The 17,122-nt window shown below is 38.9% G+C and overlaps 1 protein-coding gene across 1 annotated transcript in view; it reads left to right on the top strand.

Annotated features, from left to right (window-relative positions):
* Window positions 1-17,122, top strand: part of CPA6 (carboxypeptidase A6) — a 431,756-nt gene that overhangs the window by 96,356 nt on the left and 318,278 nt on the right. The window lies entirely within an intron of this gene.

The raw sequence follows: 17,122 nt of genomic DNA, 5'->3' as shown, positions 1-17,122 counted from the left end.
TTCTGAGGTGTCAGAGATGGAGAGAGGCCGAGGCGTTATGCTTCGTTTCATTGATATTCTTCAGCCTGGTGTAAAATCCTACCACCTATGAGGCTATTGGTAATTTGTTGATGAGGGGGAAAATGGTATGGCAGGTGAGAACTTAAGGGACATAGTTTTACCAGCTGTCACTTTTAAGGTTTGTGGAGCTGGAAAGGACTGATCTGGCAGCTATTAGGGATAGGAAAAGTACATTTGCATTTTCGGTAGAAGAATATAGAGACAGAGAATGACTGAAATATTTATTCATCATCTACAAGAGGTGACAATGATAAGCTTAAGCATAGAGATAATGATGTTTAAAACAAACTTCTGCCTTTAACAGGTACGTCATCTAGAGAGGAGAATAAGACTTGCCTATGGAAAATTAACTTTTCAGCATGAGAAGAAGGCAATTAGTAAAAAAAAAAAAAATTAGTAAGTATAAGTAATTCAGCCAATGAAAGCAAAAAAATATATAGAAGCTTCATGAACTAGGTCTTAAAGTAGAACTTAAATTCATCCTAGAAAATGGATAGAATTTGAATAGGCATAAAAGGGAGTGTTTTTCATGGGGAGCATCACATAAGGCAGTGACTGTGATGCACAAGTAATGCTGGGAAGTCCTGTTTAGTTCAGTCTGAATTGAATAGTAAAAGGTAAGTTTGGAAAGATAAACGGAGGCCAGATTGTGGAGGATCTTGTGTGTCAGACTAGGTGTTTGAATTTATCCTGAAGACGAAGGAGGACCATCACTGGTTTGAAGAAAGCAATGATATATAAAAAGTACTGTGACTGAGTTAGAATGAATTGAAAGTAGCAGAGCCCAAGGGTAAAGAGAGTAGTTAGAAAAAAAAAACTTTAATAGTCAGTGGTTCAGGAGTCAGGTGATATGATATGGCATGTTGAGTGAATTCTACAAAGATTGGCATAAGAGAGTTAAAAAGCATGGCAACTTCTACTTCTGGCCAAGATGGAGCAACAGATATTGGGTATACTCTGCTACCTAAAACAACAGAAGAAACAGACAAACTATGTAAAACAATGGTTTGAGACACTGGACATCAGGTAGCGAAGAACAGTGAAAAGCTGATTCCTATAAGGTGGAAGTCAGACATACCTCTACTCTCCAACTGTTTCACCATTTCTGACAACAACTATCTCCCCCCTTCTCCTGGCCACATAGCACTCTCTACTTTCTGTTGGGTTCAGTAATTCATTGCAACGGCCACACAGAACTCACAGACCATACTCAGAGTTATGTGGCTGATTACGGAAGTAACAGGCTACAACTCAGTATCAAGTTGGAGGTAACAGGATACAACTCAGGAGACAGTATACAGTTCTTCAATCTGGACAGCTCTCAACCAAGACAGCTCTCAGCTTCTTCTTGGCCATGCCCGCAAGCAGCCTTCTCTCAGCCATGCCCTGCCTGGTCAAGTGTTATAGCTCTGTAACTCCACTGACAAGTGTCCAGAGGCACCCCACTCCACGAGCAAGCCTCCTGCTCAAGGGCGCTTTGCTGTCTCTTGCTACATTTCTGTAAGCCCACTGTAGCCACCTTGTACCAGTCTTCTGGTTCCCACCATTTGTACTACTGCCATGTTTCTTTGCTGGGTTCTGCTGTGGTGGCTGTTATTTCTCGCTGACTCATACCATCTTCAGTGTTACATCTGTCTCTCTTCTGTGTCTAGGAGGCTCTCAGCACAGGGACTCTAGGTCCAAAGGATGTACTCTGTTCCAAGCTCTTCTTCTTGATGGTAGTGAGGTCCCCCTCAACCTCTGTGGGATTGGTCCTCCGGTAATGCTACTACTTGTCAGTTTTAAGGCATGATCCTCCCATCAGGACCACTAACTGACCAATCCCCTTGGTAGGCCACAGCCACTCAATGTGCATAATAATCGATCAGTTTCTGCAACCTCATTTAATTCTATTGGGTGGTTTTATACACCTTATTTGCATAGTAGACTAAAACCAATTCCTTGTAAGACTGTGGCCCAGCCAATCATTTTTGGCAGAGTTATAAACCCAAGGCCAGGTTATGTTTATTCCTAGGTATTTTACTCTTTCAGATGCTATTATAAATAGGATTGTTTTCTTACTTTCCTTTTCATTTTGTTTATTGCTGATGCACAAAAGCACAACTGATTTTTTATTGGCTTTGTATCCTATCACTTTGCTGAATTATTTTATTAACATTCATAGCTTTCTTATGCATTCTTTGGGGTTGTCATGGATTGAATTGTTGTCTTAGTCATCTAGTGCTGCTGTAACAGAAATACCACAAGTGGATGGCTTTAACAAAGAGAAATTTATTTCTTCACAGTAAAGTAGTCTAAAAGTCCAAATTCAAGCATCAGCTCCAGGGCAAGGCTTTCTCTCTCCATCAGCCCTCTCATCAGTCTTCCCCCAGACTGGGAGCTTCTCCTTGCAGGGACCCTGGGTCCAAGGGCATGCTCTGCTCCCAGCACTGCTTTCGTGGTGGTATGAGGTTCCCCCCTCTCTGCTCACTTTCCTTTCCTTTTTATCTCTTGAGAGAGAAAAGGTGGTGCAGGCCACACCCCAGGGAAACTTCCTTTATGTTGGATCAGGGATGTGACCTGGGTAAGGGTGTTACAATCCCATCCTAATTCTCTTTAACATAAAATTATAATCACAAAATGGAGGACAACCACACACTACCGGGAATCATGGCCTAACCAAGTTGACACGTGTTTCTGGGGGACACAATTCAATCCATAACAATTGTGTCCCCCAAAAGTATCTGTCAACTTGGCTAGGCCATGATTCCCAGTAGTGTGTGATTATCCACCATTTTGTCATCGAATGTGATTTTCCTTTGAGTTATAAATCTTGTCTCTATGACGTTAATAAATGGGGATTCGTGGCAGTTACGTTAATGAGGCAGGACTCTATCTAGAAGATTAGGTTGTGCCTTAAGCCAAAGTCTTTTGAGATATAAAAAAGAAAAGTGAGCAGAGAAACAAGAGGACCTCATATCACCAAGAAACAAGAGTCAGGAAAATAGCGTGTCCCTTTGGACTTGGGGTCCATGTGCTGAGAAGCTCCTCAACCAGGGAAGTTTGATGACAAGGACCTTCTCCTAGAGCCAACAGAGAAGGAGAAAGCCTTCCTCTAGAGCTGGCACCCTAAATTCAGACTTCTAGCCTCCTAGACTGTGAGAGAATAAATTTCTCTTTGTTAAAGCCATCCACTTGTAGTATTTCTGTTATAGCAGCACTAGATTACCAAGACAGGGATCTTCTATATATGGGATCATGTCCTCTGCAAAGAGATATAATTTTACTTCTCCTTTCCCAATTTGAATGCCTTCTATTTCTTTTTATTGCCTAATTGCTTTGCTTAGGACTTCCAGTGCAATATTGAATAGCAGTGGTGAGAGTAGGCACCCTTGCCTTGTTCCTTATCTTAAGGGGAATGCTTTCAGTCTTTTCTCTGCTGAGTATGATGTTTGCTGTTGGTTTTTCATAAATTCCCTTTATCATATTGAGTAATTTTCCCTCTGTTCATATCTTGTTGAGCGCTTTAATCATAAAAGTTGTTGGATTTTGTCAGAAGCCTTCTCTGCATCGGATGAGATAATCATGTGGTTCTTTTCCGTCTATTAACGTGATGTATCACATTGATTGATTTCAGGACCACTAGCCATTAGAGAGATACAAATCAAAATCACGTTGATCTTTACAGAAATGGAAAAAAAAAAATCCTCAACTTTATGTGAAAAGGCAAGAAGCCCCAAATGGCTAAAGCAGTGTTGAAACGGAAGAACAAACACTTCCTGGTTTTAAAGTACACTATACAGCTACAGTAATCAAAGCAGCCTGATATTGGTATAACAACAGACACATAGACCAAGGGAGTAGAATTGAGAGTCCAGAAATAAACCCACACATCTGTGATCAACTGATTTCTGACAAGGGTGCTAAGGCCATTCAGCAGGGGAAAGAAGAACTTATATATATATGTATATACATATATGATAATAAAATAGCAAAAACGTATGTAAAACTGCGACAACTTAACAACAAAAAGACAGCACAATCACAAAATGGGCAAAGGACTTGAGTAGACATTTCACCAAAGAGGACACTCAGATGGCCACCAAACACATGAAAAGATGCTCAAAGTCATTAGCCATCAGAGAAATGCAAATCAAAACCACAGTGAGATACAATTTCACTCCAACTAGAATGGCTAAGATTAAAAGCAACAACAATAACAAAAAAAAAAAAAAAAAACCCAGAAAATTACAAATGTTGACGGGGATGTGGGGAAATTGGAGCCCTTATCCATTGCTGGCTGGAATGCAAAATGGTACAGCTGTTGTGGAAAACAGTGCAACTGTTCCTTAAAAAAATTAAAAATAGAACTACCATTGTTGTTGTTGTTAGGTGCCATCCAGTCAGTTCCAACTCATAGTGGCCCTATGCACAACAGAACGAAACACTGCCGGGTCCTGCGCCATCCTTAGAATTGTCGTTATGCTTGAGCCCACTGTTGCAGCCATAGTGTCAATCCACCTCGTTGAGGGTCTTCCTCTTTTCCACTGACCTTGTACTTTACCAAGCATGATATCCTTCTCCAGGGACTGATCCCTCCTGACAACATGTCCAAAGTATGGAAGACGCAGTCTCGCCATCCTTGCTTCTAAGGAGCATTCTGGTTGTACTTCTTCCAAGGCAGATTTGTTCATTCTTTTGACAGTCCAAGGTATATTCAGTATTCTTTGCCAACACCACACCTAACAATTCCATTTCTAGGTATATACCCCAAAGACTTGAAAGCAGAGGCTGAAAAAGAGACTTGTATGCCAATGTTCATTGCAGCACTATTCACATTAACCAAAAGGTGGAAACAACATAAATGCCCATCAACAGATGAGTAGATAAACAAAATGTGGTACATATATACAGTGGAGTACTACTCAGCCAGGAGAAGAAACAAAGTCTTGATACCTGCTACAATATGGATGTAGCTTGAAAACATTATGCTTAGTGACACAAATCAATAAAAAAAGGACAAATATCGTATGACCTCACTAATACAAAAAGACAAGAAAAGGCAAATGTATAGAGACCAAATTTATTAGTGGATACCAGGGATGGGAGGGAGGAAGAAAGAAGGGGTTAACAGTAATGGAAAAATTACTTTGATTAATCGTAGTTTTGCACAGATGATTATTGTAATTGCTGTCAATAAGTTGTATAGCTATAAAAAAATTGAACTGGCAATAGTTGTGTGATAGATATATTAAAAAAAAAAAAAAACAAAAAAAGAAGAATAGCAGCTGAGGCTGCTTATTTACAACCAAACACCCCATTGGGATTTGATTCCTTGGTTTGGAGGTTTAGGATCATGGCTTCATGGGACATCCCAATTAATTGGGCTAAAAATGTGTTTAGTACTTCTGTTCTACCTCCTAGTTCATTGTGTAGTGCCAGGGGTCTTAAAAGCTTGCAAACGGCCCTCCAGGGCACAGAAATTGACCTCTATTCACCTGGAGCAACAGAGAAAAAAGAAGAGTCAGGAACAGGAGGAGAAAATAGAATGTGTGCCTAATTGCCTCCATGAACAACTGCTTCCTTTGCCATGAGACCAGAAGAACTGGATGGTGCCCAGTTACCATTATTGAACACTTTGACCAAAGTTTCCATAGAAGAATCCTGATCAAAAGGGGGAAATTGTAGCACAGAATTTCAAATTTTCCTGGACTCCTGACTTTCTGGAGCCATGGAGGCTGTATGAACCCCTGCAACTCTTGCCCTGAAATAACCTTTAAACCTTGAACCAAAAATATCCCCTGAATCTTCTTAAAACCAAACAATAGTTTAGCTTAACTAGTAAAAAGCCTGCCTTGAACATTATGCCCTTTTAAGAACTATCTATATGGGATCAAATTGACAAGAGCAGCTGGAAAGATTAGATAGTAACGTTAGGGGGCAGTGAGTTTATGTTAATGGGTTAGGAACAACTCAGAAAAGGAGGGTGAGAATCATTGCACAATGCAGAGTGTAATCAATGTCACTATATTGTACATGTAGGAACTGTTGAATTGGTGTATGTTCTTCTGTGTATATTCTCAACAACAACAAAATAAATTTTTTTAAACAGTGAAAAAAAAAAAACCAATGGAAATTAGCAAATGTAGGCAAGGATGCGGAAAAATCAGAACCCTTGTCCATTGCTGGTAGGAATTCAAAATGATACAGCTGCTGTGGAAGACAGTTTGGCAGTTTCTCAAAAAGTTAAAAATAGAGCTACCATGTGACCCATCAGTCCCATTCTTGGGTATATACCCAAGAGACTTGAAAGCAGTGGCTCGAACAGAAACATGTACATCAGTGTTCACTGCAGCACTATTCGCAATAGCCAGAATGTAAAAATGACCCAGATACCCATAGACGAATAAAAGGATAAACGAAATGTAGTATATACACACAATGGAGTATTACTTTGCCATAAAGAGTGTTCTGATACATGCCACAGCATGGATGAACCTTAAAAATATTATGCTGAGTGAAAAAAGTCAATCACAAAAAGATAAATATTGCATGATTTCACTAATAATGAAACACTTAGAATAGGCAGATGTATATAGATCAGAGTTTAACCAGGGATGGGAGGAAAGGGGAAGGAGAGGAATCTTTGGTTAGCTCACATTTTCTGTTCATGGTGATGAAAAATATGGCAACGGATGTTGGTGATGGTTACACAATAGCATTGATGTAATTGCTTTCTTGAATTGTACGAGTGAGGAACACTGAATTGTCAATTGTTGTGTTGCCTACATTTTTATAAAAATAGAAAAAAACCCAGGTTAAAGAAAAAAAAAGAAATATTAGAAAAACTTCACCAAGGTACATCATCATCAAGTTGTTTAAAACCAGGGATTAGGAGAAAATCTTAGAAGAAGCTATAGGAAAAAAAGACACATTATGTGCAAAGGAAAAAAAAAGATAAGAATGACAGAAGATTTCCTCCCCAGATGTAGCTATAGATTCAATGCCATCCCAATCAAAACCTCAGCAAGTCGTTTTAGAAATTGACATGCTGATTCTAAAGTTCATATGGAAATGAAAGGACCTAGAAAAGTCAAACAACTTTGAAAAACAACAAAGTTGATGGACTTACAGTACCTGATTTCAAGACTTATCATAAAGCTGAAGTTATCGAGACAGTGTAATATTGCCATGAAGATAAAACAGTGGCACATTATAGACAGTACAAAAATAGAGCCACACAAATGTGGCCAACCCACAGTGGTGCAGAGGTGAGGCAGTGAAGAGTGGTAGTCTTTTCAACAAATGATGCAGGATATCCACGTGCCAAAAAAATGAAAACTCCATGTCTCATGCCATTGGCAAAACTTAAGTCAAAATAGACCATAAGTATAAATGTATAACTTAAAACTAAAGAACCTCTAAAAGAAAAATAGGAGAATATCTTTATAATCTCAGGTTAAACAAAGATGTCTTAGATAGGATGTCAAAGCATCATCTAACTTAAAAAGTGATAAATTGACTTTCAAAATTAAACTCTTCTGTTCTTTGAAAGGAAACCCTGGTGCTGTAGTGGTTAAGTGCTACAGCTGCTAACCAACGGGTCCGTAGTTCAAATCCACCAGGCGCTCCTTGGAAACTCTATGGGGCAGTTCCACTCTGTCCTATGGGGTCGCTATGAGTCGGAATCAACTCGACGGCACTGGGTTTGGTTTGGTTTGGCTCTTTGAAAGGTGCTGTTAAGAGAATAAAGAGAAACGCCATGACTGAGAAAGTATATCCAAATAATATATTTGGTAAAGTGCATTTATCCAGAATATGTAAAAAAAAAAAAAAAAAAAGCTCTTGAAACTAATAATAAAACAAACGATCCAACAGCAACAACAAAAAAATGAGCAAAAGATTTGAAAAGATACTTCACCAAAGAAGATACATGGATAGCCAAATTAGCACATGACATTGATTAACTTTGTTAATGAATGAATGAAATTGTTTCAACATCATTAGCCATTAGAGAAATGCAGATTAAAACTATCATGAGATATTGTTGTATATGTATTAGAATAGCTAAAATTAAGACTGACAGCACTGAATTTTAGAAAGATGTGGAGGAATTAGAACTTTCCTATATTGCTGGTGGGAATGTAAAATGTTACACAAACATTTTGGGAAATTGCTTGACAATTTTAAAAAGTGAAGTGTCTTTCTACCACTTGACCCATGCATTCACTTCCAGTGTTTCCCCCCAGGAAAACTGAAAGCTTGTGCCACCCAAAGACCTGTGCACAAAGGCTCATAGACTGATTTGTAATTTCCAAATCTGGAAACAACCTAAATGTCCATCCACAAGTGAGTAGATAAAAAATTGTGGACTGTAACTCATCAATTAAAAGGAATAAATTATTGATACGTGAAACAGCATATATGAATCTTAATTATGGTAAGTGAAAAAAGCCAGACAAAAAAGAAAACATACTAAAAAAAAAAAAATTCCTGATTCTACTTATATGGAATTAAGAAATGCAAAGCAATCTGCAATAACAGAAAGCAGATCAGTAGTTTTCTGGTGGGTGGGAGTGGCAGGAAGGGGCTGGAGAGAGAAAGACAAAAAAGGGTCACAAGGAAACTTTTGGGGGTAATAGTTATGTTCGTTATCTTGATTGTTGTGATAGTTTTGTGAGTGTATGCGTAAGTCAAAACTTATCAGATTGTATGCTTTGAATATGTACAGCTTATTCTGTGACAATTACACCTCAAAGAAGCTGTAATAATAAGTCTTTTGAGTGTGTGATTATTACTGTATTTCTTGCTTCTCGTTCAGTATTATCACAACAGTGCTGCGAATGGAAAGGAAATGGTTTCTGAAAATCATCAACCGGATCTGCAGAAGGAATGGTAGTTGAGTCAAAGTCTTGGGAGTAAAGGGTGACTTCAAGCTTTGGGCTTTAGGTTACTGGAAGATTGATGGTATATATGATTGCTAAAATAGGAAAGTTCGTTATGGCCAGAAGTAAAAGGCTGAATTTTAGTCTTGTTCCTTTTGAGTTAATAGAGGGACATTCAGAGTGGACATGGCTAGCAGATAGATGGAGATTCAGAATTAGGAAGTGGAAGACAGGCCATTTTTGAATATATAATAAAAAAATAGAACTGTGTAATGAAAAATCTGTACCTAACTTATTTATCCGTTTAAGTTCACGTGTGTTTTCTATATGCTCACATGTACAATCATGTGAAAAGCTTTTAAATTTACCTCATTGCCTTGAAAATAGTATGCATTCAATAAATGTTTATGATGTTAAGTTATATATTTGGTTGAGATGAGAAACATTGCATTCTCAACTCTCACCCGATCTATTCCTCTGCTCAGAGTGACGTAAAGGTAGGAACCCTGGGGAAGATCCATTAAGACTAACCCTTAGAAAAGGACAATGAGTAGCTTGAAATCAGCCTGCATGCAAGTCAGTTTTGTGTGTATGCCTCATCCTCCATGGCTACCTTCAAAAACAACACGTAATTTCTAGAATACCCCACTTCCAAGTCTGTGTTATGGTCACCGTCAACAATTGTAGCTAAGTAATAACATGCAGCACCACCTACAGAGGAAATGAGACTATTAAATTAAGTCCTCACATCCTGAATGAATCTAGGCCCAGTGTTAGATTGAACTGTGTTAGGAAATGCTTTCTAAACAGTAGACCACCGTTTCCAAGAGGACAAACTAAAGAACCCCGTGGCATGCTACTTAGTTTGGTGAGGGTGTTTTGGCCAAGTAGTTCCCCTTGATTATGGTTTCATATCCACAGAAAGCAAGTCAGCTGTGGATACCCCTGGGTATTTTAAAACTCAACTACTTTATGTGGACAAAGAGATTTCCACTCTGTCACTCCAAATATCAAAAGAATTAATGTAAGCATTTTCTTGATCTTTAGTGGTAAAAACATGGTAGTATTTGAGTTAATGGTATGAGATTGAGAACTGTTTGTATATTATTAATAAAAAGACTTTCAGAAGTATTAAAATTCATTCAAAACAGATGGCTAGAAGCATTTTGTCCCAATAGTGTTTTCACTTCCAAATATCAAGTTTTTTTTTTTTTTTTTTTTGACACAGAGGCATGTTTGGTCTGAGCAGAAATGTCCATTTTACAGAAAGGGTAACACCGAGGACTATTTAACCAATAAGCACTTGTGGATAGAACACATATAAAGTGCTTTTGATTCTTGGAATATTTTTGGCTATTTTTTGATGTGAACTTTTTATTGGTGTGACATATGCAAAAAATAGAAGTCCACAAACCTTGTGTTCAGTTGAATGCATTTTCAGAAAATGAATGTGCCCACATAATCATTAACCGGACCAAGAGACAGAACATTATCCTATAAGTCCCTTCGTGCTTCCTCATAGTCACTGCCATCCCTCCCCCAAGAGTAACAACCATTCTGACTTTTAACGCCACATCTTAGCTTTGCCTGTTTTTGAACTTTATATCAATGGAATCATATAGTGTGCTCTCTATGCCTGGGTTGTTTCACTCAACATTATGTTCAGGAGATTTATCCATGTTTTCTTTCATGAAGTTGTACTTCATTCATTCTCACATCACAATTTATCCATTGTGCTGTTGGAAGGTATTGGGCTGTTTCTAGTTTGGGGCCATTACAAGTAGTACTGCTGTAAACATCCCTGTGTGTGTCTGCTGGTGAACATATGCAGGTAGTTTTGTTGGGTATACTGTAGAAATTGCTGAGCCGTTAATTAACTTTGGTAGATACTTCCCATAAACAGTTTTCCAAAATTGTTAAATATTAATTTAGCTTCCACCATCATGCATTCTGTTGCTCTACAACTTAGCTAATACTTGGTATTATTTGTCTTTCATATGAGCCATTCTTATGAATATATGGTGATATGATATTGAGTTTTAATTTGCATTTCCCTGTTGACTAATGAAGTTGAACCATTTTGTATGTTAATTGGCTATTTTAGATATATTATTCTTTTATAAAGTGCCTAGTCTTTTGTCCATTTTTCTACTGGGTTGTTTGTTGTTAATTTATAGAAATTCTTGATATATTTTAGATATGAGGTCTTTTTGAATATATGTATTGTTAATATCTTCTCCTGTTCTATGGCTGATCTTTTATTCTCTTAATGGTGTCTTTTGGTAGAAAGAATTTCTTAATTTGAAGGTAGTTCAGTTCACCCTCTTTTTATGATTAGTACTTTCTCTGTTCTTTCAAAGAAATCTTTGCCTACCCTGAGAATTTAAAGATATTTCCCCTATATTTTTTCTAAAAGTTTTATTGTTTTACCTTTACCACTTAGCTTTAAATCTACTGGAATTAATTTTTACGTACTATTGTGTGAGATTCAGGATTCATTTTTTCTATATGGCTATCCAATTTTGCCTAGATTTTTACAGCCTGTGTATTTGATCATTGCACTAGAGAAACAAAGATGATGACTCTCAAAGAGCGTGTGTGTGTATATAAATAATATATATATATATTACAATGCAGCTTATGTTCCAAACATCCATTTGTGTGTTGGCTTTTTAAAGGAGCCCTGGTGAAGCAGTGGTTAAGAGCTATGGCTGCTAATCAAAAGATCGGCAGTTCAAATCCACCAGACACTCCTTGGAAACCCTACAGGACAGTTCTACTCTGTCCTATAGGGTTGCTATGAGTTGGAATCAACTCTACGGTAATAGTTTTTTTTTTTTTTTTTTCGTTTACCATACATCCAATGTTGTTATTGAGGGTTAATTCCCAGTACAGCCTGAAAAGGGTTCCTTGGCACTTACTGTACTGGTTCTAAGTACACTATACCAATGTGGGGAGAAAACAATCAAAATTCTAATTCAGAAGCCCAGGGCAATTACTTTCCCTTCACTAGCAGCAGGATAAAATGATGCTATGAGAGTGAGTAAAGAGATAGACCCCAAAAGAAAGGAGTTGGAGGGATGAAGTCGATGCTGTCGAACAGTAATAACTAATTCATTGACAAGTTATGGATAACCAAGTTTTCATTTCATCCCAAAGCTTCTGAGTTGAGAAAAGTAATTGGCTCCCTTGGCAAAGCACGAGTTGTATTGGCAGATTCAAGGGCCTCCATGTAAAACTCTGAAGGTTGTACTCTACACAACTCCAGGATGGGAGATTAATATAGACTTCAGTATGAAGGGTGGCCCCTGGAGTTGTGTGGAGCATTGGCCTCGCTGGTGGGTATACACAGGTATAGATAGATGTAGATATACAGTCATTAAGTCATTTTTCCAAGCTTTGGGGAAGAACTGTTGCTTGACTTGGAATGTCAACCTTTGCTGATATTACGTACTTCAGAAGAGTTTTAAGCAAGGATTTCAGCATTCAAAGGCATTTATACTGGATGCATTTTAAACAGCAGTGTATTTTTACAAAAGAATAAAGTTCAGAATACACTTGAACTCTTCAAGCAATACCAATTGCTTTCTTTTACTATTTCTAATGCTAAAGTTCACTGTTCTGAAGGACTGTCCACTAGGCATGTAAAAGCCTGTGGGGGCGGGGCGAGGGAAGAAAATGAACCTATTGCAGCTGGTGCCGGTTATTTCTGTGCAATTAACCTATAAAAGTTTTATAACGTAGCTGAGTGTCCGAGTTAAAGGAGAAATGGCAAAACACAGTGGGCTGACACCAGCACTGCCTTTTGAAATTACTGCAGAGTTACTATCATCAGCTTAAAAAATAATATCTGACATGTCCAAACAGTCACACAGAGTAATTAAGACTAGGGGTTTAAAAGAAGATGTAGGCTTGCCTGAGCTTGGTTTTTTAGTAAATGAGATCTGATTTCTTTTAAACCTTATTTGAATGAGGGTTAAAGCCCTATAAATGCAGACTCAGTTGGATGTGCCACGGTGGGAAAAGCACGGCTGCCCATCTATGTTTATGAACTGTCCAAAAAAGCGCTATCTATGCAGATTCAGTCATAATGAATGTTCTCATACCCTCCTGCTCTCACTCCCTTAGCCCTATTTAAAAAGCCAAAGACCAAGAAAACACTCACTAGCAATACAATTGACGTAAGAGCAGAGTGAGTCACACTGTATCTGAAAGCCCTGTAATTTAGAAATATGACTCTTAGCAGAAAAGTAAGATTTTGCTGATCCTAAAATGAACAGAAAGAATTGATCTCTGCAGTTCCTTCCAAAGCAGCAAATGCGTTTTGGAGCAGTGGAGCCCTGCCATAGCAGGGTTGTAAACAGGCAATGTGTAATAACTAGTTGCCATCGGGTCAATTCTAACTCATAGTGACCCCATGTGTGTCAGAGTAGAACTGCTCTGTAGGGTTTTCAGTGGCTGATTTTTTGAATGTAGATTGCCAGAGTTTTTTCCGAGGTGTCTCTAGGTGGGCTTGAACCTCCAACCCTTCAGTTAGCAGTTGAGTGCTTTAACCATTTGCATCACCAGGGGACTTCTAGGCAGTGCATAGGTGGTGTGGTTTGATGGGTTTGCAAAAAGCCCTTTCCCCAACACCACAAATGGTTCTCACATCAAATAAGACTCAACTTTTTTTATTCTCTCTGAAAAAGTCATTCCAGTGGATTGAGGGACTGCCTCTCTTTAAAAGACAAATGCTATCGGGAAGGGTCGTTTGGTAGCACTGAGTGAATTAGGCAATCGATCCTCTCCATTGAGAATCAGTGGGTCAGTTACAGTCAGTTTGATGGGGAAGGGAAGAGGTGAGCGACAAAGTGCCTAGGTGGTAAGACTTAAATTAGAAGATGTGAACTCTAATAGTGCATTGTTGGGGGTGGCAGGATGAGTAGAAAAGAGGGGTGAACTACCTAGGGCAGCCCAGATCACCAGCATGGCTTCCAGAGTTGCTGGCTAGCAGCTCCTTGGTGTGGAGCAAGGGGAAGGTCCCAGCAGGGACTCGAAGGGCACCCAGCCCAGTGATGGCACAGGCTGTGTCTGGTGGGAAAAGGCACCTACAGCTATTACATGGTCCCTGTACCTTTATTTGGGAGCTTTAAATTTTCAGTAAATATTAAAAGAGAATCAGGCACATAGTCTCTATTCCTATTCAGATTTTTTTAAATTAATTTTTATTAAGCTTCAAGTGAACATTTACCATTCCAATCAGTCTGTCACATGTAAGTTTACATACATCTTACTCCCTTCTCCCACTTGCTCTCCTCCTTTTGAGTCAGCCCTTTCAGTCTCTCGTTTCATGCCAATTTTGCCGTCCTCCCTCTCTCTCTATCTTCCCATCCCCCCTCCAGTCAAGAGTTGCCAACACACTCTCCAGTGTCCACCTGATTTAATTAGCTCACTCTTCATCAGCATCTCTCTCCCCACCCGCTGACCAGTCCTTTTCATGCCTGATGAGTTGTCTTCGGGGATGGTTCCTGTCCTGTGCCATCAGAAGGTCTGGGGAGCATTGCCTCCGGGATTCCTCTAGTCGCAGTCATACCATTAAGTATGGTCTTTTTATGAGAATTTGGGGTCTGTATCCCATTGGTCTCCTGCTCCCTCAGGAGTTGTCTGTTGTGCTCCCTGACAGGGCAGACATCGATTGTGGCCGGGCACCAACTAGTTCTTCTGGTCTCAGGATAATGTAGGTCTCTGGTTCATGTGGCCCTTTCTGTCTCTTGGGTTCTTAGTTGTCGTGTGACCTTGGTGTTCTTCCTTTGCCTTTGCTCCAGGTGGGTCGAGACCAATTGATGTATCTTAGATGGCCACTTGTTGGCATTTAGGACCCCAGACGCCACATTTCAAAGTGGGATGCAGAATGTTTTCATAATAGAATTGTTTTGCCCATTGACTTAGAAGTCCCCTCAAACCATGTTCCCCACACCCCAGCCCCTGGTCCGCTGACCTTTGAAGCCTTCATTTTATCCCGGAAACCTCTTTGCTTTTAGTCCAGTCCAATTAGACTGACCTTCCTTGTATTGAGTGTTGTCTTTCCCTTCACCCAAAGCAGTTCTTATCTACTAATTGATCAATAAAAAGCCCTCTCCCTCCCTCCCCCCTTTTTAACCACAAAAGTGTGTTCTTCATTTTTTTCTATTTCTCAAGATCTTATAATAGTGGTCTTATACAATATTTGTCCTTTTGCCTCTGACTCATTTCGCTCAGCATAATGCCTTCCAGATTTCTCCATGTTATGAAATGTTTCAGAGATTCATCACTGTTCTTTATCGATGCATAGGATTCCATTGTGTGAATATACCACAATTTATTTACCCATTCATCCATTGACGGACACCTTGGTTGCTTCCAGCTTTTTGCTATTGTAAACAGAGCTGCAGTAAACATGGGTGTGCATGTATCTGTTTGTGTGAAGGCTCTTGTATCTCTAGGGTATATTCCGAGGAGTGGGATTTCTGGGTTGTATGGTAGTTCTATTTCTAACTGTTTAAGATAACGCCAGATGGATTTCCAAAGTGATTGAACCATTTTACAATCCCACCAACAGTGTATGAGAGTTCCAATCTCTCCACAGCCTCTCCAACATTTATTATTTTGTGTTTTTTGGATTAATGCCAGTCTAGTTGGTGTGAGATGGAATCTCATCGTAGTTTTAATTTGCATTTCTCCAATGGCTAATGATCGAGAGCATTTTCTCATGTGTCTGTTGGCTGCCTGAATATCTTCTTTAGTGAAATGTGTGTTCATATCCTTTGCCCACTTCTTGATTGGGTTGCTTGTCTTTTTGTGGTTGAGTTTTGACAGAATCATGTAGATTTTAGAGATCAGGCACTGGTCGGAGATGTCATAGCTGAATATTCTTTCCCAGTCTGTAGGTGGTCTTCTTACTCTTTTGGTGAAGTCTTTAGATGAGCATAGGTGTTTCATTTTTAGGAGCTCCCAGTTATCTGGTTTCTCTTCATCATTTTTGGTAATGTTTTGTATTCTGTTTATGCCCTGTATTAGGGCTCCTAGGGTTGTCCCTATTTTTTCTTCCATGATCTTTATCGTTTTAGTCTTTATGTTTAGGTCTTTGATCCACTTGGAGTTAGTTTTTGTGCATGGTGTGAGGTATGGGTCCTGTTTCATTCTTTTGCAAATGGATATCCAGTTATGCCAGCACCATTTGTTAAAAAGACTATCATTTCCCCAATTGACTGACACTGGTCCTTTGTCAAATATCAGCTGTTCGTATGTGGATGGATTTATATCTGGGTTCTCAATTGTGTTCCATTGGTCTATGTGCCTGTTGTTGTACCAGTACCAGGCTGTTTTGACTACTGTAGCTGTATAATAGGTTCTGAAATCAGGTAGAGTGAGGCCTCCCACTTTCTGCTTCTTTTTCAGTAATGCTTTGCTTATCTGGGGGTTCTTTCCCTTCCATATGAAATTGGTGATTTGTTTCTCTATCCCCTTAAAATATGACATTGGAATTTGGATCGGAAGTGCGTTATATGTATAGATGGCTTTTGGTAGAATAGACATTTTTACTATGTTAAGTCTTCCTATCCATGAGCAGGGTATGTTTTTCCACTTAAATATGTCCTTTTGAATTTCTTGTAGCAGAGTTTTAAAGTTTGCTTTGTATAGGTCTTTTACATCCTTGGTAAGATTTATTCCTAAGTATTTTATCTTCTTGGGGGCTACTGTGAATGGTATTGATTTGGTTATTTCCTCTTCGGTGTTCTTTTTGTTGATGTAGAGGAATCCAAGTGATTTTTGTATATTTATTTTATAACCTGAGACTCTTCCAAACTCTTCTATTAGTTTCAGTAGTTTTCTGGAGGATTCCTTAGGGTTTTCCATGTATACGATCATGTCATCTGCAAATATTGATAGCTTTACTTCCTCCTTGCCAATCCGGATACCCTTTATTTCTTTGTCTAGCCTAATTGCCCTGGCTAGGACTTCAAGTACGATGTTGAATAAGAGCGGTGATAAAGGGCATCCTTGTCTGGTTCCCGTTCTCAAGGGAAATGCTTTCAGGTTCTCTCCATTTAGAGTGATATTGGCTGTTGGCTTTGCATAGATGCCCTTTATTATGTTGAGGAATTTTCCTTCAATTCCTATTTTGGTAAGAGTTTTTATCATAAATGGGTGTTGAACTTTGTCAAATGCTTTTTCTG

The sequence above is a fragment of the Loxodonta africana genome, chromosome 14, assembly GCF_030014295.1.
Source record: "Loxodonta africana isolate mLoxAfr1 chromosome 14, mLoxAfr1.hap2, whole genome shotgun sequence".
Classification (NCBI taxonomy): Eukaryota; Metazoa; Chordata; class Mammalia; order Proboscidea; family Elephantidae; genus Loxodonta; species Loxodonta africana.
Note: the sequence above shows the minus strand (reverse complement) of the source record. Positions and strands in the feature narration are given on the sequence as shown.